The sequence below is a fragment of the Sus scrofa genome, chromosome 9 (genome assembly GCF_054392235.1).
Source record: "Sus scrofa isolate SSC_HxYL_T2T_F1_AM1 chromosome 9, Sscrofa_HxYL_maternal_Yorkshire_Landrace_v2.0, whole genome shotgun sequence".
NCBI lineage: Eukaryota > Metazoa > Chordata > Mammalia > Artiodactyla > Suidae > Sus > Sus scrofa.
In genome coordinates this window covers 44075586-44102042 of record NC_139391.1, presented here as the reverse complement: position 1 = coordinate 44102042, position 26457 = coordinate 44075586, and the positions used below count along the sequence as shown (strand labels likewise).

The window sequence follows — 26457 nt, the reverse complement described above, 5'->3', positions numbered from 1 at the left end:
CCTGTGCGCCTCTCTTCCAGGTGGCAGCCAACCTTACCACTCCGTGCCACGCTCTCCTAGGCCTTCTCTGGCTGCTTGCACTAGAAACTGGCCGGATCAGAACCCAGCCAAAGCCCCGTCTTCTAGGGAAGTCACGGCATCATGCCTCCCACATCCCAGGGCTCACGAAGCTGCCGTGAAGAGCAGGAGTCAAGAGCCCCTAGTCTGGCTCTGGGAAAGATGCTTTGGCCGGATGGTTTTCAGCTTTGGTGTGAGCCAGCCTGGATCACCAGGGGCCTGGGAATGTCTTGGAAAGTTCTTCCCTACACACAAGGGCTAGGATGTGCGGAGGCAGGGGCCAGACCCTTCCTCAAGGGATCTTGCTGAAAATTTGAAGCCATTCTGCCCCCCCACCTGCCGCTCCCTGGGGGCTTTGCAGAAGTCTCACCCACTTTGCTGCCCAGGCATTGTTCCCCTCCACCCCCACCTCCCAGGTTGATCTTCAGTCTGCCACCCTGCCTCCCTTGGGTGGGGCGGGGCTCTGGGCTGGCCTGTGTAGGCCAGAGGCACCTGTGGGCAAGGCCATGTTAAAACAGCCCTCCATGCTCTGAGATTCCCTCCAACCCTGGTGCTCATGTCACCACATATCACAACAAATTTCACTGTCGTTCATGTTTTATTAGGATAAGTGCCTTAAAAGCAGATCAGAGATTCAACTAATTTGCTCATTAGTAAAAGGAAATTAGCCATTTGAGATCTGTTCTAATAAAATTAGCTTGGTGACAAACGCTTTGTTGCCATGTTTATTAGATTACCATACTCCCTGCATTTTAAAGGCCAGAGCAGTCCTCAGCAACTCTTCAGGGTATGCGCAGAGCTTCTCTCTTCCTTGTTTTTGTTCTTCTTTTTAGGCTAACTTGGAAGGCTCCACCGGAATCTCTGTCCATTTACCACCTCCCACAAGTCGGGAGGTCTCTCTCCCCTCCCCCTGCTTCCTCTTCCCCAGCCTCTTGGCTTGGCCCCGCCCCATGCCCCGCCCCCGGCCCCGCCCCTCAGGTTTCTCTGTGGCTGGTTCTTTAATGGAGCCAGCATCTCCCTGCCCTGACTTCCCTGGCCAAGACCAGCCACTGGCTGGAGGCCCCTTTCACTGTTCCTTGCTTGGAGTCTTTGCCTTATTCTCTAGCTTAAGACCAGCCCAGCTTCACCCAGTTGTTTGTCCCTATTCCCCTGGAAGTGACCCACCCACATTAATGAGTCAGCTGACCCATTTGCTTCTCTCCTGCCTGTGGTTGGCTGCCTGGTGCTCAGCTTGTGTGGACAGAAAATTCCATGAAGCATCCCATTATACATAAAGCTGCCTGGAGGCTCCCAGTGTGTCTGAGGCCAGGAGAGGCATGTGTGGACCGTGGGGAGCTCCTAGCTGCCCAGGACTGTCTGATGTAGGAGATGATGCCCCCCAACATTGCCACAGCACTCTGCAGGCCCCCTCTTTCCGCAGAATTGCAGCCTACCCAGGGTGTCGCTTTCACAGCCACTGTAGGCGCTTGCTCTGCGTTGGGGTCGGTCACTGTTTTCTTTGCCTTTTTTCATGGAGTCCTCTGGCTGGCTTGCGCAGGCAGGCTGCACGGCTGTTCTCATTCTGAAGATACAGAGGCGGATGTTTGGAAAGTTTCCCAAGGTCACCCTACTTGTGAGGCTGCAGCGTGAGGATGTGAACCTAGTCTTGTGTTTCTCCAGAGCATCTGTCTCTGACTCCTGGGCTCTGCCTGGTGCTTGGGTGATTACCGCCTACCTACACTGGCATGAGGCTGTGAGCTTCCTGATGGCGGAGTCTGTGACCCCGTGCTGTGCCTGGCACAGATCGGTGTTCAAAACCATTACTGAGTGAGCTGGTAGATAGGGAAATGGCTCCAAGTACTCTGGCCAGAGACCTGCGGCAGGAGGACCAGGGCTGTCCAGCTTTTCCTTCTCTCCTTTGCCAGCATCAGCCCCAGGCCAGCCTCTCCCAGCCCCTCTAGGCTCCCTCCTCTCTGGATACAAATCATTGGCTTAGACAACAGTGATGGGTTTATCCCACAGGATGTGACTCTGAATATTAGAATGTCAGAAGCGGCTGCCTTCGCAATAAGTTGCTGTCAGAGAGGAAATAAAGGGGGAGCTGCAGTTATTTAATTTGGAGCGGGCAGGCGACAGGCTGGCCTGCAGACTCACTGCTGATTCCCCAGCTGCTGGGGCACCAAACCCCCAGGCCCCTGCCCTTGGTTTTTATCCTCCTGCCGGCCACACCTTCCTGCAGACCTCCCTCCAGCCCATGTGTCCGACCCTCCCTTCCTCCAGAGCCCTCCTGCCTCCTTCCACCTCTGAAATCCCACCTTCCTCATCTTCAGGTCTTTCCCAACCTTTCTGTCCTCGGCGAGTCCTGAGGTTTCACCCCGTTCCCTCCCCTGCTGCCCTGACCCCCTTCTCCTGGCACGTTTACTGCATTATTATAGCATATGTAATAGAATATATAATTACTATTATATAAATGTATTTATCCTTCTACCCTTATACATTTATCCTTATTATCAATAATAATGATATCATTAATATTAATATTATTATTGATGTTAATTATTAATAGGAATTAATGTTGTTAATATTTATCCTTTTTCAGTCCTTTTCCTCACTGATGCTGCCACCTCCAGTGAGGAAGACATGGTTTTTCCTTTTTTTCAAGAATGAGGAAACAGAGGCTCAGAGGGGCTAAACATCCAAATCTTTTTTTGTTGTTGTTCTTTGGTCTTTTTGCCATTTCTAGGGCCGCTCCTGTGGCATATGGAGGTTCCCAGGCTAGGGGTCAAATCAGAGCTGTAGCCGCCAGCCTACGCCAGAGCCACAGCAATGTGGGACCCGAGCCTCGTCTGCGACCTACACCACAGCTCATGGCAATGCTGGATCCTTAACCCACTGAGCAAGGCCAGGGATCGAACCCGCAATCTCGCAGTTCCTAGACGGATTCGTTAACCACTGAGCCATGACAGGAACTCTGAAATCTTCTGATTCATATAAATAAGAAGACACAAAAGGAGGCCAGTAATGGTGGATCCACAGTCAGTAGTCTAATGCGTTCCCTGAGCTCCATTCTGGGAACATGGAGATGAATGAGCCACAGGGGTGGTGCCCTCAGAGTGCTGGGGCTGTGCCCTCTGAGCTCCTGTTCACAGGGGAGGGGAGCCCAGGGGGTGGGGGGTGAGGAGTGTCCGCAGAGGGTGGGGGTGTGGCCTCCCTGAGTGGTCACTGTTTGAATCTGAGTGGCTCTGCCTCCCATGGCAGTTACATCTCCTTCCTAGGGTTTTGGCACCAAATGGGGGGTGCAGGGTGGGCCAAGGGCACTGGAGTGGGAGACCGTGTCCAGGCTGAGGCTTGGGAGCTGGTTTTCTGATGGAGATATCGCCCCTCTTTCTAGTGCTTCGCTTTGCATGGAAAGCATGTGCCCTGCTGGTCCCAGCCCCTCAGGAGCGGCGCTGGGGCTGGGGCACTGTTTGGAGGAAGCGCCCCAGAGAAAGGTGGTGAGGGGAGCAGGGCTTTGGAGTTAGTGCATGAGGGTGCGAATCCAGGCCCATCAGCTGCGTGACTTCAGGCAAAGTGTCTGACCTGTGGGGCCTCAGACTCCTCACCTGGCGTCCTCTTTTCAGGAAAGCTGAGAGGATAAATGGAAATGTGAGTGGAGTGGAGAGAGGAGGCCTCAGGGAGTGATGCTGACCCTCTAAAGGCTGGGTCTAGCCTGACTTCTGGCCAGGCTCAGGAAGGAGGCTGCTGGGCCTGGCCCTCCAGGGTGGGAATTGAGGCAGGCTGTCGTTCTTGAGAATCCTGTCCAGCCCCAGCCCTGTTTGGTGAATCAACACCTGGAGGGAGGGTCTTGCTCCCTGGGCAGTGGGACAGCCCATCCTGGCAAGAGGATAGGGTCCTGTAGGCTCTGAGGCACCTGTATTTGGTGTGTTCCTTCTTGGAGTGCAGACCCTCCCTGAGCACTGCTCTCTGCCTGGAATCACACCTATCCATCCCCCTGTGCTGAGTCTACAGGGCATGAGGGTGTGAGTTGAGAGGTGCAGTGGGAAAGGTGAGCAGAAGAGAGAACTGGTTCTAGTCCCGGCTTTGTGACCTGGGTCGTTGCTTTACCTCCCTGAGCCTTTTCTGCATCCTAAGACCCTGGCTATCAAACCGCTCACAGACTTGCGAGGGCCGATGGACTGGTGCACATGAGAGCTTGATTCTTGAGACCTGAGCTTATCAATGTGTACTTGAGTTTTACAAGAACCATCTACCTGTTTTTCGTCTAATGGGCTTCTGGACCTCACCTTTTTCTCTAGACAAAATCAGTTTGGGGATTTGCATACTTACCTTGGGTTCTGGCTCCTTCCCCCAAAGTCTTCTCCACCATTGTCCATTCTATATGGGAGGACCAGGCCCTGTGCTAGCCAAGTTATTCCAAGACCTAGAAACCTACCAATTGGGCATCTTTTTGCCCACCCGCTTTACCTGGTACATACCACTGATGAAAATGGAAGGGGGTAGTTTCCATCCAGGACCCCTGAAATCATGACCCCACATCCTATGAGGCTTGTCTCATGAGTGCCCCCGTTGGAAGGGCATCTATCTGACCCTTCCCTGGTCGAAGGCATTCCACTCTTTGAGGATTCCTTAGTCCTCATTGCCTCAGAACCCCACATTCTTTGTTCTGCCCATATATCTTTCAAAAACACAGCTCTATCTTATCACGTTCTTTTTTATAGCATTATTACCTTGGCGCTGGCTATCGAATAACTTCTACACCTTCTAGTTTGGCAGCCAAAGCCCTTCATGATCCAGCCCCCACTCACCTTTGTAGCCTTACTCCTGGTCAGTGTCCCTTACATTCTCCTCTTCAGCCCAGGGAATTGCTTGCTGCTCTTTGAGCACGCCATGCTTGTTCACACCTCTGCACCTTTGCCCATGCTGTTCCCACTGCTTAACATGCCTTCATCCCTCTCCATCTGGTCAGCACCCCTTGTTATGACCCATCCCAGGTGTTACCTTGACTACTGACTCCTCTCTGATTCTTCCTGGCAGAGGTGCTGTCCCTCCTCTGTTCTGCCGCGGCAGTCTGCCTTTGCCTGGGCTGGCCCACTGTTCTGTCACCACCTGTTTCCATATCTGCTGCTCTCTCTAGCTTGTGAGTGAACTGAGGGCAGTGGCAATCTTCAGGTTATCCTGGTATCTCAGGGTCTGACACAGTGCCTGGCCCCTGGTGGGTTCCTAAGAACGGTTTGTTGAATGTGAGAATGACCTTCCTATAACCTTTTCTGCCAGAAGTGAATTCTCTTGATGGTACCTTGTATATAGGTTCTAAAGTCTTTGGAGTATGATATATAATCTGATTATATTCAAATGTAGGATCTACATGACAACAGTCAATTAAATTCAATTTTTTATCATTTTGGGTAGCTTTTAACTTGTTTAATATGTATTGTCAGTAGCACTGGGAGCCCCTCCTCAAACTCTGTATCCAGGCTATAGATTGCTCAATTTAGTTTTGTCCATCTGTTTTAAACACATGTCTCTGGCGCCTCAAGAAACATCCTCCCCCAACCCATCTCACAACCCCACAGTCACCCTTTGAGATCAGGAGTCATGGTGCTCATTACTGCCACCATGGGCTTTTCTGGGATTGCTGGTGTGTGTGCATATGTGTGCATGCATGTATGTGTGCACACATGCGTTTGCATGTGTACGTGTGTGTATGTATGTGTACTTGTGCTTGTGTGTGTTCATGTGTATGTGTATGCAGGTGTATATTGTGCTTGTACATGTGTGTGTGCATGTACATTGTGCACGTGTGGGGAGGCATATATGTGTGCATGTGTGTGCATATGTGTGAGTGTATTTGTGCGTGTGTGTATTGTGTGTAGGTGTATTGTGTGCATGTGTAAGCATATGTATGTGTAGGAGCGTTGTATTTGGGAGGAGGGAAGCTTGTCAAGTGGTGTGGGATCAGCTTGTTATTTTATTATTTTTTCTTTTAGTATACAAATTACTGAAGCTGACAAGTATTAAATATTAATCCCATAAGTTCCTCTCTGAGCTGCAGTGATCCCCTAACATGTTCCTTCCTTGACAGAACACATTCCAGAAGGGAGGCCCCAGAAGGAATCCTGCCCCCTCTGAGGGGAATCTGCGACTCTGGATTCCTGAGCTGACACTTGCCCCGTCTGCTGTCTGAAGGGTAGCAGCCTGGGAGGGACTGGTGGGATATTGGTTGTGACCCTGCTCTCACCCCCTCCTCCAAGCCGGTGACCCCCCGGGGCAAATGGTGAAGCTGCCGATGACCACACCTACTGCTTAACGAAGGGAAAGCCAAGGGCAGGGTCAAGCAGTTTGGTCAAGTTTGGTGAATTAGACAAGGGAATCCTGGGGTTAGAGCTATGAAGGCTCAGCTATGTCCTCCAGATCATTCCCCAACTTCCAGAGAGGTCCAAACCCAAGCAGCTCCTAGCAGAGAAGATTTGTCTCTGGATGTATTGAAGGGTTGAACAAAAGATACCCTACCTGGTTTCTAGGTCACAGGGAAAGATGGAAGATGCCACTCTGCCTGCAGTGACCCCTCTCACAGCACCTCCAAGACACTGTGCTCCCAATTCTATGTGTGTCTGACTCCCACCAGACTTAAGGTTCCCTGGGGGGCAGGAAGTATGTCTAATTTATATTTCAGCACCTAACACTGTCCCTGGACTGTAGATGGGGCCCCCTAAAGGTTTATTGAATAGGAGAAAGAATGGGTGGGTTGGAGGATACAGATATGGATAGAGGAGGGGACAGACAAGAGAACCTGGACTCTGTGATGTAAATCAGCCTGGACTCCCATGTCTGCACAGTGACCCTCTCTGAGGAGCTTCAGATACTCTGCTGCCTGCTGTGCTCTTGTCACAGGGTCCCTGGCTGGTCTGGACCAGGGAGCAGGCCGGGTCATGGGATCTCCACTCCAAAGGGGTAATTAAAGAGGGAGGTCTAGGAATTCCCTCTGTGGCACAGTGGGTTAAGGATCTGGCATTGCTGCAGCTGTAGCATAGGTCACAGCTCTGGTTCAAATTCAATCCTGGCTTGGGAACTTTTTTTTTTTTTTTTTTTTGAGGAATACCACCTAGGTTTTATTTTTTTAAATAGTTATTTCCCCAATACAATTTTTTTTCTCCTGTATAGCATGGTGACCCAGTTACACATACATGTACACATTCCATTTTCACACATTATCCTGTTCCATCATAAGTGACTAGACATAGTTCTCAGTGCTACACAGCAGGATCTCATTGCTAATCCATTCCAAAGGCAATGGTTTGTATCTAACCCCAAGCTCCCCAACCACCCCACTCCCTCCCTCTTCCCCTTGGCAACCACAAGTCTATTCTGCAAGTCCATGATTTTCTTTTCTGTGGAAATGGTCATTTGTGCCCTATATTAGATTCCAGATATAAGTGATATCATACAGTATTTGTCTTTCTCTTTCTGACTTACTTCACTCAGTATGAGTGTCTCTAATTCCATCCATGTTGCTGCAAATGGCATTTTTTTCATTTTTTTTATGGCTGAGTAGTATTCCATTGTGTATATATACGACATCTTCCTAATCCAATAGTCTGTCGATGGACATTTGGGTTGTTTCCATGTCTTGGCTATTGTGAATAGAGCTGCAATGAACATGCGGGTACATGTGTCTTTTTTAAGGAAAGTTTTGTCTGGATATATGCCCAAGAGTGGGATTGCTGGGTCATATAGTAGTTCTAGGTATAGATTTCTAAGGTACCTCCATACTGATCTCCATAGTGGTTATACCATCTTACATTCCCACCAACAGTGCAGGAGGGTTCCTTTTTCTCCATACCTCCTCCAGCATTTGTTATTTGTGGACTTATTAATGATGGCCATTCTGACTGGTGTGAGGTGGTATCTCATGGTAGTTTTGATTTGCATTTCTCTAATAATCAGGAATGTTGAGCATTGTGTCATGTGCTTGTTGGCCATCTGTACATCTTCCTTGGAAAAATGTCTATTCAGGTCTTTTGCCCATTTTTCAATTGGGTTGTTGGCCTGGCCTGGGAACTTCCATAAGCCTAAGGTGTGGCTGAAAAAGAAGAAAAGAGGGGAGCATCTGATGAAGGAGCTATTGGCAGAGTGTAGGCAGAGCTAAGGAAAACCAAGCAAGGATGGTAACACACCCCAGGGCAGAGCCGTGGGGATACAGTTTTACCATCCAGGCTGAGAGGCAGCTGCAGCTGCAGGAGTCATGGCCTTAATAGAATCGGGGAGGGAGCCGGGAGTAAATACCCCAATGGCTCTTCCCCTCCCAGCTTCAGTCCCTGGCCAGTGTTTCCTCTGATGAACTCAGATGGAAGCTGGAGAGCAGGGGTGCATGTGTGATGCAGTCCTTGGTGATGGGCCTCCTGGGTCACTCTGCAGGATGGAGAAGGGTGCAGCTGGGATTAGGAGAAGGAACCGATGAGACCCAGTGCGCATGAAGGGGGCAGCGGAGCGTGTCGGTTCAGAAAGATGTGCGAATCCACTGGCCTCCCCTTCTACACCTGGGCTGGGCTGGAGGTGGGCAGGTGTGATCCCTGAGGCCCGTCCCAGAAAGGCGGAACCATACCGCCACCTTGTCCAGCCACCCAGTCCACCCCTCACCTGGCCTCTGACTTCATGACCCAACAGAGTTTTTCTCTTTCTCTCTGTTTTGTAAAAGACCATCTACCCCAGGCAAGAGAGCCAGCTGGCTGTCGATGAAACTCCAGTAGCCTTGTACTCTCCTAATCAATATAGAAAGAGAAAGGGAAACAATTAGTGGCTTTTTATCTTCCAAGGCGTGGGCTATCTTTTGTGGAGGGCAGAGGTGGAGGGCACCTGACTGGGGACACTGAAATCCTTCTTGAAGCAAAAGCTGGTGGGTTCTGGGTCTTGTAAGATTGCAAAGTTGGTGTCTGGGTTTGACGGGGGGTGAGGAGTGAGAGGGGAAGTGACCTGGGGACACTTGAGGGAGTGAGTTTGGTGTTGAAGGAGGCAGAGAGGTACCAAGTTCCAAGGACCAGTGGCTTTTCTTTTCTTTTCTTTTTTTTGGCCACCACTGTGACAACACTGAATTCTTAACCCACTGTGCCAGGCTGAGGATCGAACCTGTGCCTCAGTAGGGACCTGAGCCACTGCAGAGACAACACCAGATCCTTAACCCACTGTGCCACAGTGGGAACTCCATAGTGGCTTTTCTTTACTGCAAGTTCCCAAGAACTAGAGTGCAAGACCTTAAGGCTGGAGTTCCCATAGTGGCTCAGTGGGTTAAGAACTTGACTAGTATCCATTAGGATGCAGGTTCCATCCCTGGTCTCACTCAGTGGGTTTAGGATCTGGCTGGGATCCTGTGTTGCTATGGCTGTAGTGTAGGCTGGCAGCTGCAGCTGCGATTCGACCCCTTGCTCGAGAAATTCCATAATCTGCAGGTGCAGCCTGAAAAAATAATAATAATAAAATAAAATAAGCAAAGCAAAGCAAAAGAAAAAAAGACCTTAAGGCCTGAAGAACCTTAGTGATCTATGGACATTTTCTAGAGGTAGACACTGGGGCTTCAAGAATGCAGTTAACTTTTTCAAGGTAACACAGGGTGTCCATGGCAATGCCACACGCTAGCTCATGAAACCCTTTTAACAAGCCTGTAAATTGAGATCTATCCAACCTGCTTTACGGCTGAGGAGGTAAAGGATCAGAGAGGCCAAGTAATTGGCCCAAGGTCACATAGCCAGTAGTTGTAAAGCCCAGGGCTGTCTGGCTCTGCAGTCCACGCCCTCCTACCAGCTGTGCTGAGACAGTCTCACTGGGCCAAGCTGGAGCCATCTCGTGATCTCACACTCTGTGAGCATAGCATGGATCTTTATTTTGACAACATCAAAGTCCTGGACCACTAATTGCCATTGTCTGTCTGAAGTAGCACTGCTCTGTTTGGGATGATGCATGAGGGTCTCACTAGGGATAATGAATGGGATCCATCCTCCTTTCTTCTGCTCAATTGAACTCAATTTGGGTGTTTTTCATCAGTCCATCTGGAGGCCTCATCCCACGCAGGGGTGGGAGGCTGATTGGATAGTCGTACCCCAGGGTCACTTGCGTCTCCTACGGGTCATCATTGTGAGGGGCTGGCTGATGTCGAAACCCCCTGCTCTCGGAATTGCAGGAGGAGGACTCGGATCTGTACATGTGCAGGGAGCCCCTGTGCCTCCCTCTGCAGGTCCTCCCGGGAGGTCTAGAAGCTTGGGAGCTCTGAGCTCAAAGGGACCAACTTGCTTTCTAAGCCTGGAACCCTTTCTGCAGCAGCCTTTCTCCTCTCACACCCTCATCCAGTCTTTACTTGCACACCTCCAGTGACTGGAAGCTCACTACACCTACAGCAGAGCGCCTTCAGTGTAACTCCCATCAGGCACATTTTGTGAATTTTCCTCAGCTGCCACGTGGGTGGTCAGAGTCCCATCACCAGTCACCTGTGGCTTTGGGCAGCCTCGTCTGTTCCTTGGCCCCCCGGGAGTGATACAGATGTGATCAGTTTCTGTGTGAGCTGTGCTGTGAACAAGGTCAGGAAGTTCTGCCACATGGCATGCTTCTCAGCCCTCACTTCTGGGTCCTCACATGGGGCCCAAATCATCTTTTTTCCTGCAGTTTCCAGCAAAAGCCTGAATTCCACACTTTATGGGCCAAATGGTCAAGTCCATTCTCTCATGGCTCTTCAAATGTTAGATAGTTTGCTCCCGGAAGTCTTCTATTGGCTAAACATGCCCAGTTCTGTTCCTGTCTCTCCTGTGCCATCATTGAAATCGGTCTGCATCCCGGTCACCCTTCTCTGTCTGAAACCCTCTAAAGCACTTACCACAAAAGCCGCTCCTGAGCTGGCTTTTCTCGGCAGAGACAAGCAAGGCTATGGCCTCCTCTCTTTTGGACCTCTGACTCTGTGAAAGCAGTCCACGCCTGCTTGCTTGACTGGAAACACCTTCTTAATGCTGCCTCTCTACTGTCTGGAGCCCTTAAATCCTTTTCACAAGGACCAAGTGAGACCTTATCCCGAGACCATCATCTGTGGCCCTGGGGATGCCTGTTGGAGACTGTTGCCACCTCCACTCTGTGCTCCTAGTAAAGAAAACCCAACCAACAAGCATCTTCTGTGCGTTGCTCTGTGCTCGACCTTTGGCCAGTTCAAAAGAAAGAGGAGACAAGGCTTCTGCTTTCACGAAGAGGGAGACCCAGGAGGTGATGTTGGTCATGGTCCTGGGAGCATCCTCCGAGGGCAGAGCTCTCTCTGCCTTTGGTTCCTCGTCCCCTGTTCTGTCCCTCCTTCCTCCCCCTCCTGTTCTTCCTGGTGCCCTGCCCCTCCCTCCCTGCAGCGCTCACTCTCTTCTCCTTCACACTTGCTGAATGGATCCTTGCTGAGCTCAAGTGGTGACTCAGAGTGAAGGGCCAGGGGGGCGGAGGGTGAAAATATGAGAGTTATCTGACATCCTCAAGGCCGGTCAAGGTCATCCTCCCTTCCAAGTGGATTGAGTTAATTCATCCCAAGCCAGAGGTCAGAGGCTAGGCAGAGGGCTCCATCCTTTATTGGCCTTCAGAGGGTACTCGCAGCCTCAGTCAATGGCCCAAGCTGGAATCCAATCACTGTACACTGGAGGCCCGCTGCTGGCTCGCTATGTCATGATACCCTGAGCTTGAGTCAGGCAGACCCAGGTCCTAACCCAGGCTCCATGCTGTGTATCCTCAGAAAAGCTACTTAACATCTCTCTAAGCCTTGGTGTTAAAATCAGTGCTATGGGGATATAATTTCCATCTGCCAGAACTAATGTGGAACTCTAAAAAAATACCATGTAGCTGCCGGCGTGGCTTAGCAGTAACGAACCTGACTAGTATCCATGAGGATGAGGGTTCCATCCCTAGCCTTGCTCAGTGGGTTAAGGATCCGGCTTTGCCATGAGCTGTGGTGTATGTCACAGATGCGGCTCAGATCTGGTGTTGCTGTGGCTGTGGTGTAGACTGGCAGCTGTAGCTCTGATTCGACCCCTAGCCTGGGAATCTTCATATACCACAGGAGTGGCCCCAAAAAAAGCAAAAAAAAAAAAAAAAGAAAAAATTACCATGTACGAAAATGCTCACATAGTGGCTTGACTCATTTGTTTTTGTTTTTTTAAAATCATAATTTTTCTACTGATGGTAAAATAGACACTTTCCAGGGTGGGAAGTTTGAACAGAGTGGGATGACTTGGGGGTGGGGTAGCTGTGGCTTGGTGCGCAGACAGCAGCCGGTCCTCAGGGGCTGCCCACTCAGAGCTTGTCCCAGGCGGGGTGGGGGTGGAGGACAAGGTGCTGGAGACTTTTCCAAGGGCCACTGCTGGTGCCACCGGCACTTCAAGTCCTGTAGGAGCTGTCGACTCTGCCCCCGGCCCTAGGCTCTAGTGACACTGCCAGTAACCAGCAGTTGTCAGAGTCGATTTAATGTTGATATTTTTATCACATATCAGGGCCTGGTGCCATGGCAAGGAATGACAGAAGCAGAATGCTAAATAATTTCTCTAAATAATGTACGCTCCCCAGGCTGCCTGGAGGGAGGAGGAGCCCAGGGAGAGTGAGGACTCTGGCTTGGTTTTCAGTTTCTGTGCAAGGGACATGTTTCGTCCGTCATCTCCAGGGTCCTGCCACTGACAGCCGCATGCGGACTGGCCCAGGGTGAGTGGAGGTGACCACAGAGCAGCAGGGTTGGGTAGGAGTGAAGTAAGGGGGAGACAGAGTCAGGGAAGCGGAGGGAGAGGAGGGGAAAGGGCTCAGACTCAATAAATACTTGTTGATTGGATTTGAAAGGAGAGAAAGAGGCGAGGCAGAGCCTGAGTTAGAAAGGAGGGAGGGGGGGGGCCGTAGATGCAGGGGAAGCCAGGGAATAGAGAGTGAGAGAGAGAGGAAGTGGAGGAGACAGAGATGGATGCCAAGGAGGATGACCTGCGATGGAGTTGCTGCGGGAGAGCAGGGAAAGGGGGTTGGCAAGGGGGCCAGGGAGGGAGGGGCTGGGCAGTGAGGAGGCAGGTCAGGGACCCCAAAGGGCGGCAGCAACAACACCACACAGGCCAGAGCCCCGAGGGTGAAAGCGTCATCACTTGCAAGCTTGGATCACTGCCCTCCTCCTCTCCCTGGTCTCCAGCTTCCTCCTGGGCACCAGGTTTTTCCTCTGGGCTTTGAGGGAGGCAGCGAGGTCAGAGCTCTCTCAAGCTGACCCAGCCATCTCTGGGGAAGCCGCAGTCCTGCAGCCGAGTGGCGAAGTCCTGCCTTTTCTCACTTGCTGGAGAGAGACTAGGGAAGAGGGCTCTCTGCCAGGGGTGGGCCCTGGCTGCCCTACTCCCCCAGCTGCTGACGAGTCCAGGAGGGACTTCCAAGAGCCCTGCACTTCACCGCAATGCTTTCCACCTCCCTCAGGAGAGCGGCGTAATTCCCTGGGCATGGAGTGTGTCTTACCTCTAACTCCAGGACCCAGCAAAGTATGCACTATATCGGGAGGCTGATGCTTGTTCATAGAATGAATAAAAGAGCACATGAACCATCACAGGGTGAAGGAGACATCAGAGATGAAGAGACTGTCCTCCAGTACATTCGTGACAGACCCCGGGACCCCAGAGGAATCTTTGATCCAAACTCCTGTTTACAAATGGGGTACTGGAGAGTGGAGCCCTGATCATCTAGGCTGTGGCTGAGTCCTTCTGGAAAAGTCTGATTCTTCCTGCCTTCCCACTTTCTCTTTCTTCCCTCAACAGTCTTCCCACACCTGTCTCTGCGAATCCAATCTGCCAGGGAAATATTGCAATCAATTTTCCTGGAAACCTCGTGGCCGGCTAAATCCCACCATAGCTCTTGTTCATGCCACCCTTGGTCACCATGGAGGAACAGTAAATCCCCCAATCCCAGCGGCTTATCGCAGTGAAGGTGGCTCTGCCTCATTCACTGAACACATGGCATCTGCCTCCATCTTGGTCCTCATGCCAAGGCCTCCCAAGTTCCTGGGGACTTCATCCCTATGGGGCACTCATCCCAAATCCTGGCCTCTCTGCCCTCACATCTCTTCACATATAATTTGGTCGCTATCTCTGCTCTACTTTCTGCAGCTACTCCTATGAAGACATGTGGATCTTATTGTCCAGAACTGTGCCCCTTCTGAAATCCTCCATCTGTGCTTGGACCACAGCTTCCCATCCGCCAAGTTCTCCGCCCAGTTTCGTTCTTCCTTTATGTGTGCTTTTCACACTGATGGAACATCCCTTGGTTTCCTTCTTTACCTTCCCTGCCTTTGTTTCCTTTCCCATCCAGCTTAAATTCTCTGGTCCATCATTTACCCACTGTATTAATCAGGGTTCTACAGAGAAACAGATCTAATAGGAGGTATATCTCTAAATATACCTCTACTTCTATCTCTGAGATTTATTTTAAGGAATCGTCTTATGCAATCATGGAGGCTAGGAAGTCCCAAAATCTGCAGTGGGCAAGCTGGAGACCCAGGAAAGCTGATGGTGTAGTTCCAGACTACAAGCCATCAGGATCAAGACCCGGAAAGAGCTGATGTTTTGGTCCCAGTCTGAAAGCAAGAGAGAACCACTGTCCCAGTTTGAAGGCCACCAGGCAGGAGTTTTCCTCTATTCATGGGAGGGTTGGGACTTCAACTGATTGGATGTGGCCCACCCACACTGAGGAGGGCAGTCTGCTTTACTCAGTCTGTATTCAGTGTTAATCCATCGAAAGACATCCTTATAGACACATCCAGAATAATGTTAAACCATATTTCTAGGCACTCCATGTGCCAGTTAGCTAAAATTAACCATTTCAGCCACTATTTTGGAGTATCCTCAGGTCCTTTGCTTTGTTATTTCTGTCTCATGAGCTGGAAAAACTCTAAACCCTGGGTCAATCCAGTGGTCTGCTTTCTCTGCTTCTCAGTCTGGGGCAATGAGTGAGGCTGGACACACACACACACACACACACACGGTGCTAAGCAGACTGGCACCACTTAAATTCAGCAATCCTTCTCTGATTCCCTAGGTAGCCCTCCTTCCATTTCTCCAAGAAGCTTTCTGAAATATTCTTTACTCTCTTTGAACTTTCTCCACACTTCATTCTCTTCCTCCTCTCATCCCACTTCTGACACCACTGAGACAAGACTGTCATCAACACACTTCTCCTCCCCCATGCCAGTTTCCCTGCATCTATATCTGGCCTTTTCCTGGGTCTTTCCTGTCCTGCTGAACCAAGTGAGACCAAGTGTTCTGTCTCTTGTTCGAGGACTTTACCTCACCCATCACTGAGCTCCTTTCTCTGCTTTCTGGATCCATCCATGCACCAATTAAACATACACATCTCTCATTGCATAGGCAGACACATCCCCCCTTTGACCTCACACATGTACCTGCTTATTGCCCCAGCTCTCTTTTCCCTTTACAGCCAGACTTCTTAAAACATCATCGTAACTTCCTATTTAATTTCATTCAGTTCATTGGAATCATTGAGCTTTCACCCCACCACTCTGCTGAGGTCACCCGTGACCTGCATGTGTCCCTAAATGCAGTGGCAGGCTTTGCTTTTGCCCTGCTTGCCTTCCCCAGATCAGTGGACCTAGTTGACTACTCCTTTCTGGAAATGCTCTCTTTTCCTGGAATTCATGGCACAGTTTTCTTTAGTTTCTTTCCCACCTCTCCGACTGCTTCTTGGTGGTCTCCTTTTCCTCTCCCTTTCCTTAAATTTTTGATATTTCTCACTATTCAGTTCTCTGCCTCCTTCACTTTTATGTAACAGTTCTTCATGGGTGTTTGAATCCAATCCCATGGCTTCAGTTGTGGTCTATTAGCTGATGACTCTGGGATCTTCTCTACCAAACCACCTGTGTATCTTCCTCTCTGCTGATTTTTTTTGGAGAAATCCTATGATCCCACCCACCCCTATCCCTACCAAACCTGCTCTTCCTGCTATATTTTTTCCTTTGGAGAATTCATTCTTTTTTTTTTTCTTCTTTTTTTTTCTTTTTGTCTTTTTAGGGCCACACCCTTGGCATATGGAGGTTCCCAGGCTAGGGGCTCAGTTGAGACTGCAGCCATCAGCTTATGCCAGAGCCACAGCAACTCGGGATCTGAGCCGCGTCTCCAACCTACCTCATAGCTCACAGCAATGCTGAATCTTTAACCCACTGAGCGAGGCCAGGGATTGAACTCACATCCTCATGGATGCTGGTTGGGTTCGTTAACTACTAAGCCATGATGGGAATTCCGAATTCATTCTTTCTACACACATTTATTGAGTGCCTGCTATGTTCCTGGCAGTGCTGTGGCCCTGGACCCTCTCTCCCTGGCTGCTCAGCCAGAGGCCCTGATGTCAGCTTTGACTGCTTTCATTTTCTGCCTTCTAAAAGCACCAGCTTCTGGAGATCCCTTCATGGGTCAGTGGTAACAAATCCAGTGGTATCCATGAAGACGTGGGTTCCATCTGTGGCCTTGCTCAGTGGGTTAAGGATCTGGCGTTGCCATGATCTATGTTGCTGTGGCTGGAACCTGCAGTTCCAGTTCAACCCCTAGCCTGGGAACTTCCATATGTCACAGGTGCAGCCTAAAAAACAATAATAGTAATAATAATAATAATAATAATGCCAGCGCTACCTCTGCAGTCTCTTTCAAATGCTTCCCTATCTCTCCATTTCTACAGCTTCTTGGTGACTACCTTAGCTCCCAAATTTATCTCCCAGCTTCCAATCCTTCCCTCTCCAATCCTTTGTCTCTGTTAGGACCAGACAATTACTACTCTTTTTCTCCAAAGCCTTTAGTAGATCCCCTTTGCTCTCAGGCTCCCAGGCACCTAAATACGCACCTGCCCTTGCAGGATGTGGCCTCTGCTGTTTCTCCAGGCCCTTCTCCCCTGAGTTGCCCCCATCCTGGTCACTGCTATAGCAGGAAGAAACACTTGCTGTCCCAAGCATGCCATGCTGTCCCCTCTGGAGTGCCCTACCCACCCCCCCGTCTCCATTTGCCTGGCAAACCTCTTTACCTGGTTCAGGTAACATCTTAGATATCTCCTTTCTTAAGATTTTCATCTTTTGAGACCCACCAAACCACCCTATGCACACTTCATCATGGAAACCACCGCAGTGGGATTTCACAGCTGCTTTACTCACTGTTCCCCACCCCCGCCATGAAGCTCTTTCTAGGAAGGAACTGGTGTCTCGTTCATCGTCTTTATTCCCGACACTTTGGAGATGTTTAATATACATATATGTTAAGTGGAAGGGTAACTAAGACAAGGAGAGAGGCAATGACTTCATTGCCCCAGAGCCCAGCAGGACCACAGCAGACAAAGGCATCTATGCACAAGGAAGGGCTCTGGGGACCTGGTCCACCAGGAGGCCGTCACCACCAAGAGCTGGCTGCGTGGTACTTGTTTGGCAGCACTGATGACAGAAGCAGGAGCGAACTCTGGGTCAGAGAATCTGGATTCAAGTTCTGTTTCAGCCATTTCTTAGCTACTGATAACTCATGACTATTCCTCTAACCTGTTCAAGCCCTTGGTTTTCTCATCCATTAAATGGGGACATTAGTGCCAGTCTCATACTCTTGGGCTCAGTGGAGAAGAGATGAGAGTTATGGGAGTGCTGGGGATCTTGCAAATGTGAGGAAGGTCTCTGGAGCATCTGCTAGAGACTTGGACGAGGGGTGACTTTACACAACTCCTGTTGGTCAGACACAGGCGGGGAGGATGTTTCTCCCTGGGGCCTGGGGGTGGGTCTCAGGAGAATACCACGGCAGGGAGGGGGCAGCCTGGACTCAGCTCCCACTTGGGAGCAGACCCCGGCCTGGGTTCCCTAGGAGGAGAGCGCCACCCAAGGTGACAGCCAGGTCCTGGGGGAAGTCCCACCCCTCAGAGCCCACCCGGCTCCCAGTGTTGCTTCTCCCTGGAGCCGCAACCGATCCTGCCTTGATCCCGGGGAGGAGAACACCTCCAGTGTAAAGAGGTGGCTGAGTGTGGGCAGGAGGCAGCTCTGTATGGCGGGAAGGCTTTGAAGAAGAGTGCCTTGGCTTCCTGTCCCAGCTGTGTCTTCTGCCAACTCTATGACCTGGGCCCTTGTTTCTGGACCTTGCTGCACCTCAAGAATGGAGCTATAAGCCCACCATACAGGCTGTCGTGAGGGCCAGTGGGATGAAAGGTGTGGAGCCACTCTGTGGATCGTAAATGCTATGCAGATGCAAAGAATGGTCAGGGAGGCCAGGCTCAGTGGTGGCCTACCTTGGAATTAGCGCCCCAGTCGAAAGATGCGTCCCAGTCAGACCTGTTCGGTCCTCAGCCCTGTAGCAGGTTGTGTGTGGTGGGGGTCTGCCAGGGAAAGATTCCATAAAAGCCAATTTCCCCCCTTTTGTGTCCTCCAGTGTTGAGACTTCCTGGGATGTTTCTGTGGGGAAGGAAGGGTACTGTCCAGTTTCTGGAGCAGGGGCAGGAGAGGGTGGCTGTGATCCAGAGGGTCCCAAGAAGGCTGAGGGTGGGGGACCCTGCAAAGCTAGCCAGGCTGATGCCAGGACTCAGCTGAGCCAGAGTTTTAAACGGGTTGCTTATAGTTGAGTGTTTAAAGCAGTTTACTCATGGTGCCAACTGTTCTTGGATGATTTTCCCTAAATGTTTTATGTTTTGTACTTGTGCCCAGAGGCAATTTTATCTGGTGGGGGCACTTCTGTCAATCTGTCACCGTGAGTGATTAGAGGAAAGAGAGTGGAGGGAGCGGGAATGGAACGTGGGGAGGAGGAGCTCTGTCCCCCGGGGCGGGGCTGGGCTGGGTCTGCGCCCTGTCAGGCAGGCAGGGAGATTGTCCAGTGGTCAGTCCCTGTTGGACTGAGAAGCTCTGAATGTGGCCGGGTGGGGTGCCTAAATAACAGGGACTGGCATCTTTGCCTTCAGGGAGCTTAGGGCTGAGTCATGGGTGTCTGTCTGTCTGTCTGTCTCTCACACACAGACAGACACAGACACACACACACACACACACACACAGACACACACAGACACACAGACACACACACACAATGGGGAGGCCTGGGTACAAGCTAACCTAACTAGTGAGTGGTTTCCTCCAGGGCACGGTTTAGGGCACCTGCCTCTCCTCCATCCTGGTGCCTGGAATTCCTCTCCTGTGAGTGGTGGCTCTGACTCTCCTCAAATCTCAGATCTCCACTCAGAGGCCAGGCCAAGCCTGAGAGAGCAGGGGTCTAATCAGGAGGTGGGCAGGCCACTGGCCCTGGCTCCTTTCTCCGTGGTTCCTGACTTGGCTTAGATGCCGAGGAGTGGCCCCTCTGGGCTCAACCCTGGGCCCAGGTTCTGGGTCACCGGAGGACGGCGATCAAAGGCCAGAATGTCGCTCCTGGAGGCACAGGCTTGTGTCTGGTTGTTTAGTGCCCGGAACTGTGCTTGGCTCACCATCCACACAGAATAAATATTTGCCAAATGAATCAATGACATCAAGACATTTCAGGATTCTAGAGTCAAGGTTTTACTTTGTGAGCAGGAGCATTTACGGTGCAAATACCCTGTGAGAAGAAGATCCTAAATAGGATCTCAAGTCTGCAGTGACTCAGCCTGTGGCCTCAGTTTCCTCATCTGTAAAATGGCTTCACAGAAGTTGAATGTATACCTTGGGAGTGAGAGGAGAGGGCAGGCAGGAAGCTCAAATGGAAATGGGCCTGGAAAGAGGGCAGCTTCATCTTGGAGAACTCGGTGGCCAGTGGCCTTTCCCAGCCCAGCTGGCCTGGGGAGCTGGGCCCAGCTCTGCCGGCTCAGTCCTGCGTCAGTGGGGTGGGAAATGGGGGGCTGGTGTTTGTGAGGCCGGGGTGTAGTGGACAAGCAGATCCTTCAGTGGGACTCGTTATTCCTTCTCGTTATCAGTCAATTCCACTTTACCATGGATGGGTTTGCAAGAGCCCTCCTTGCCTTTCTAAGGGGATTGAAGTTTGGGTAAAGTGTCAAGGAGAAAGGAGGGTTATTGGGGGCATGGGGGTGACTGTAAGGAGGCTTACGTGGGGCGCCACAAGCCTGGGAAATACATGGCAGATCACTGAGGATCTATGTTACCCTAGACACACTTCCGCAAGCACTAGGAATCAAATAGAATAATTCTCCACATGGTGCTTGAAAACATTTACTGTTTCACCTATTTTCTGCAAAAGCACTGAGAGATTTTTCATGGTGGATGTTATTTCCCATATTGCAGATGGGTAAAACTGAAGACCAGGGAATGTAATGGTGTGTAAGCTTGCTTTGTAGATGCCCGCCAGTCCCTGGAAAATGTTTCTTGGCCGAATGGGCCATAAAGCGAAAAGAACCCAGTGGCCGTTTGGCAGCTTTGTGCAGCAAGAAACCGGTCCTTCCAAGACTGGTTAGACCTGAACAGGGACGGGAGACAGGCTCAGCTCTAACTCAGCCACAGTGGGGGTAGCCTCAGATGGATATGGGACAGGGGCTGCATTCTGGGAGATACGAGCTGGGCTGGAGCTGGATGCTGTTAGAGCTGTCACCTGGACCAACTGTCCCCATGCCCAGGATGGCCTTGTGACAGTGTCCCCAGCAGTGCAACCTCAGGGAGTCACCAAGACTCGGGTCCAGGAGTTGGGATCCAGTCTGCTTTCTCTGCTTGTTGGATGCCTGGCCTCAGGCCAAGCCTCTGGGTGGGTCCCCATCTGCACCAAGGCGGCCTCTTTGGGAGAGGGTTTGTGTCAGGAAGACGAGACCAGAAGGGCCTCTTCTTACCACAAAGGTTGGGCTGCTAGATGGTAGGGAAACACCCCAGAGCGTGCGGCGTGTCGGGAAGTAGAATTGAAGTATACCCTGCACAGGACCAGCTATGTAACTTGTGGGATCCCTCCATGAAAAAGGAAAATGTGGGGCCCCTTGTTCAAAAAATGATTAAGGATTTCAACATGGAGATGGCAGACCATTAAACAGAGTGGAGGGTCCTGAGTGTGACTGCACAGGTCACCCATCTATGAAGCCAGCCTTGATCTTGGTCCATGGCTGGAGGGGTGGGGCAGGCAGAGGGCTCTTAGGGGTCCCTGCTTTTCTCCTTGAAGGGCTTACATTTATCCTGCAGGTCCTCATTTATCTGGGGTTCAGGAATCCTTTCCCTGCGGACGTACCTCTCTGAGGGGGGTACCTGGAGTGGGGGCAGAGAAGCAGGGGGAGGGGGCTGCTTTTCACTGAGCAGATGCAGAGGGAAGCCTCCCCACCTCCCACTCAGCCCTGCTCCCTCCTCACCCCAAAGGCAGCACAAGGTAATAGTTTTGGACACATTTCATTGAAATATAATAAAATATTTGCATGGCGTTATTAGATAAATAAGGGTTGACTCGAGGCAGTACTTATTGGGAAATGTGATATGAAAATTCATTTAATATGAAAGAACGTGGAAGCTTAAGTTTATGGTAATGGATTGATTGCAGATAGTATCTAATAACTCCATACAAATATATTTCAATCACAATACCCGCTGGGGTGGTCCTCGGCTCCTGAGGCTGCGGGGCGATTGTATGCTCGACCTCCTCTCTTCTGGGCCAGATTGGAATTAATTAATTGTTAATATTGTGACATTACTTTTGCAATTAAGAAGCCCCATAATTTTCAGCGGCGGTGAGAATGTGAAGTGTTTATTATTGTCTCAGATGAGGCTGGGGAAGGTAGAGGAGCCGAAAAATAATAGAGAAATCTAGAGAGGGAGAATGTCTGATTTCATTCTCTGTATCTTGAGGTTTTCTGTCTTGCCTGCAGAGTGGGGAGCTCCAGACAAGAGCAGGGTCTCAGGGGCGCATGGGGGCAGAGGTGCTGGCACCTGCACAGAAGGTCAAGGGCCATGTCTATCTTAGACTCGCTGATCCCAGGGGGCAGGGCCCAGGGAGCCAGCCGTGTGAGGGGGTTCCAGCGTGGAGCTGTGGCTGAGACTGGGGCAGGAAAGCAGGGACCAAAGGTGGGTCACGGTTGATGAGTCCATGACACGCCCCTTCCTCCGTTGATAAACTGTGAAATCCATTTGTCCTTGGCCAGGATGAACTCAGTGAGGCGATGGCTGTCATTTCTGGGCAGAGTGGCTGGAGGAGGGGGAGGGAGGCTCCTTTCTAAGGCCCGTATTCTGGCCTGTCTCCCACTCCACAACCCTGGGAGTTTGCTTGTCTTTCTGCCTTTTTCTTTCCTGGGGAGCAAATGGAAATAATTTCCTTTGAAACGTGACATTTCCTAATCCGGCGCCCGGCCTGGCTGACAGCAGGATTAGTGTGCTCAGGCTGCCAGGCCTGGCTGGCCATATGCACACGCCTTTCTCCCCAGGGGCCGCAGTGGCCAGCGCCAGCCCCCTCGCTGGCTCTTCTCCCACCCAGTCTGGTCTCAGCTGCCTCCTCCCCTGCACATCAGAAACTGGTGCCCTCGAAGCTTATTCAAGCTCTGCCTGATTGTGTGTGTGTGTGTGTGTGTGTGTGTGTGTGTTGAGGGTGCGGTACGGGGAGGTCCCCCATCAGAAGCTGTTAGTCTTGTCACCTGAAAGGAAGGAGAGGCTTCCTGGAGAAGGGGGTTTGGGTCCAGGCTCTGCATGACCCGCTCTGTGACCTCGGGCTGTTCAGTCCCCTCTCTGGGCTGTCTTTGAAATGAGAGTCTGATGGAGTATTGCCTTTGATTGTTTCTACCCATTCCACTTCCAACAGTCTCTGTCCTCTAGTCTTTGTCAAAACTCTGTGGTTGACAAGGGCCAACAAAATAAAAGCAGTAGTAATTCCACGTGAGGCATCACCAAGGGCAGGAGCTGGCTCTGCTCTCACCTCTCTGCTCCTGTCTCCTAAGCTGCCAGGGACTATGGCTTTGCACATGCAGTCTCTCCATCAGGGTGCCTGGCCGCAGCCCCTCAACCTCTCTTCCCTCCGGGAGCCGTGCGCACTAGGATGCAGGATGTCAAACTTCATGACGACCTGACAAGCGGACAGCCTTCCTCTGCTTCAAGATGAAGAACTGGAGGATCAGAGGCTAAGAGATTTGCTCAAGTGATTAATTCAAGCAAATTTGAATCATCTCAACTCCAAATCCCTGCCCCCCCTCAGCTTGCCTGTCATGTGTCACATGTCACATATGAGCTACCTTATACCCCTTGCCAAGTTCGTGAATGAGAGTTGGGCGACTTTGGCTGAGCGTGTAGTTTTTATCTCGTATACAGTAGGGGTTGAGGCACTATCTCAGGCGGGGGTGTTTGGCCCCTCCACTCTACATTCTGGACCAGGTATTGTGACCTCCGATTGTGACACCTTTGGTTCAGCTCCATCCCGAGATGCACTCTCCCACCGCCATTGCCTGCGGGTTCCAGTCTCCTCCAGACATCGTTTCCAAGACTGGGTGTTATCTAGTTTTCTAATCCCTAGAGCACAGGCCGGGAGGTGGGGCCCACCAGCCAGAGTGAGGGGTGGTCCACTGGGAACGCCCATCCCCTCTCCCGCTGCAGATGTTTACCTGACCTGCTTCTTTTGAGCCCAGGGGGCCTTGTCCGGCTCTCCACTAGGGTCTCCTTCTCACTTTATCATCCTGCTTGTCCTTCCTTCGCTGTGTCTTCGGTGTCTCTTTCTTGGTGTCTCTCTCCCTCCCATTCCTCTCTCCCCGGCTTGCCCTCCCCATCGATTTCCAGACCTCTGCATTAGCATTCACAACCTCCGGCACCAGCCACTTAGGCCAGAAAGACAGCTCCTTGGAAACACAATTGAAATATTTTTATAAATGACCAGCGGAGTTTGAGTGACATGCCCTTCTTAGGCTAAATAAAATTAAAGTTAAACCTTCTAAAAAATACATGAGCCAAACATCCTCTGCACATTTCATTATGCAAATGCAGCTGTCCAGCGTTGCACAAATTAGCCCTCCTTTTGAAATTCGCTGCTGCCTCTTCCCTTCCCTTTGCTTTCCTCTCTTTTTCTTCCTCTGGGTTTTGAGTGAAAAGGCTTTGTGATTTTAGGCCGACAGCTGGAGTCTGGGGGAGAGGCAGGAGGCTGGAGCGTGGGATGGCCAGCCTACTCCTGGTTTCCTCTCTGTCCTCTTTGTCCCCTCTTTCCCCTTTTCTGGGGGCTAAGGTGGTGAGAAAACAATGAGGGCTTGATGACTCCTCAGCCTCTCTTTCAAACTGTTTTGCAGGGTCCGGCCAGGAGAGGTCAGTCTGGGGTTGGGAATGGGGCTCCCCGAAGTCGGGGCGCTCAGCAGTCTCTTAGTCTGGGGGCTGTGGAAGCCTGCAGCTCAAGGGAGGGACTGACTGGTGGACGACAGACACTCTCCCTCACCAGGTCCAGGAACTCCTTCCCCAGGGCCTCGGCATAATAAAGTGTGTCTTTTCTCATCTCCTGAATCCTGGATGAAAACTGGAAAATCTGAGCAGTGTTCAAGATGTGGCATCTCCTCTGTGTCCAGCCCCCAGTGATTCATGCAGGTGGAGAGGGTCACACTGAATTGGAGACTGAAGTGGGTAGACTGGCCTCCCAAGGCCCGCTGACCAGGTGGGTAGGGAAAACTGCAGTCCTCATCCTCTTCCCTGGACAGGTACTGTTGCACCATTAGAATAACTTATTTGGAGTTCCCGTCGTGGCGCAGTGGTTAACGGATCTGACTAGGAACCATGAGGTTGCGGGTTCGGTCCCTGCCCTTGCTCAATGGGTTAACGATCCTGCGTTGCCGTGAGCTGTGGTATAGGTTGCAGACACGGCTTGGATCCCGCGTTGCTGTGGCTCTGGCCTGGGCCAGTGGCTACAGCTCCGATTGGACCCCTAGCCTGGGAACCTCCATATACCGCGGGAGCGGCCCAAGAAATAGCAAAAAAAAAAAAAAAAAAAAAAAAGAATAACTTATTTGCCCCACCCCCACCCCCATCCCCCCGTCCCCTCAAGGGAAAAAATCATCAGGGGAAGGGAATAGAATAAATCACACACAAGTGTAAATAACCTCCCAGAATCTCGGCGTTTAGATGTGTCTTAGTGGGTTTCATGTTTCACACCACTAGTGCCTGGGGACTGAGATGAAAGAGCACGGGCTGACGTGGCCACTGGACAGGTCCCCATCTGAGTGCTCTTCTTCCCAGCAGATGCACCAAGGGCAGGGCGCAGAAAAGAAGCAGAAAAGTGATGCAGGGGCAGGAAGAGCCGCTGAGACAAATGTTAACAGATGCCTCTCCATCCTCAGATGTGGTCCTGCCCTGACCCTTTGGGTACGAGGCAGCATGTGGCCTTATATCCAGACAACTTGCTGTTCATCCACACAGTTAATCCACTCTGGACTTGGAGGACTGGGCATCGGTTCCAGACCCCAGACCAGATTCTCCCCCTCCGCATCCCAAAGCCCATTTCCTAGCGATTTGGGGCTAGTCCATGGGGTGGTTGTTGATCTTGCCCCTGCTGTGCTCTTTCTGAATTTAGCTGAGGAGGAGGTGAGGGTGGCAGAGGGAGGAGGAGAGATGAGAGTTGCTCAGGTGAGTAGCAGTTGGCGATGTGGAGGCACACAGTAGCCTTCCTTTCCATTCCAGCCCCCCTAGCCTAGACCTTCCTCCCCTTAAACATAATTTACCCCCACCCTGAGCTACTCTTCCCCATATGGTGGTGAGATTCCTACTCCGACTCCCTCATTCTTATCAGTCACTTTCTTGGTCAAAAACTTTCAATGTCCAGCCTGGTATCATCAAACATTTATGGGATCTCTGCCATGTGCCTGGCATCAAGCTAGGCACGGAGAGTGGGGGAAAGGGGCACCAGGGCAGGATCCTGCCCTGGTGGAGTTTATAAACCAGTAGGGAAGCTGGTTGCTGGGGAGTGGAAAGAGCTGGTATGAGGTACAGATGCTGCAGATGCTGGTAGTTATCTTGACTTGCTGCTCAAGGTATTATTCCTTAGACAGCAGCATCAGTACCACCTGGGAGCAGGTGAGGAAGGCAAATTCTCAGGCCCCACTGAACCCGTGCGCCACAGGTTGAAAAACCCATCCTGAAACCATGCGCCATAAGGTGAACAGAAACTGGTGACTAACAGAAATTCTTGAGCTTGTCCTACAGAACAGCAGGTAAGGGAACAGACCATTAAAAATCCCTCTGCTTGTAACCTGCCTCCATGGACTAGGCTGGCCTTGATTATTCTTTGATTCCTTAACTAGCCATATAGATAACTCCTCTGATGTATTGGTCACTATAGTATAGTTCCAACAACTTGGAGGTTGGCTCCTGTCTAGTTTAACCTGACTAAGGCTAGTGGAGACCACCACCCCTAAAACTAGGCCTGTACAAGTGTCCGATGAATGACCTTTTGACATCAGAGGGCTAAAAATTCCATCCTCAAATCATGCTAGGCACCTGCATCTTTGAACACTTATCCCATGAAGAAGCCTGTGACCCAGATACACCTGCGC

At 51.1% G+C, this 26457-nt stretch overlaps 1 protein-coding gene across 13 annotated transcripts in view; it reads left to right on the top strand.

The window, feature by feature from the left end:
• BUD13 (BUD13 homolog) overlaps window positions 1-26457 on the top strand; it is a 678491-nt gene that overhangs the window by 188796 nt on the left and 463238 nt on the right. The window lies entirely within an intron of this gene.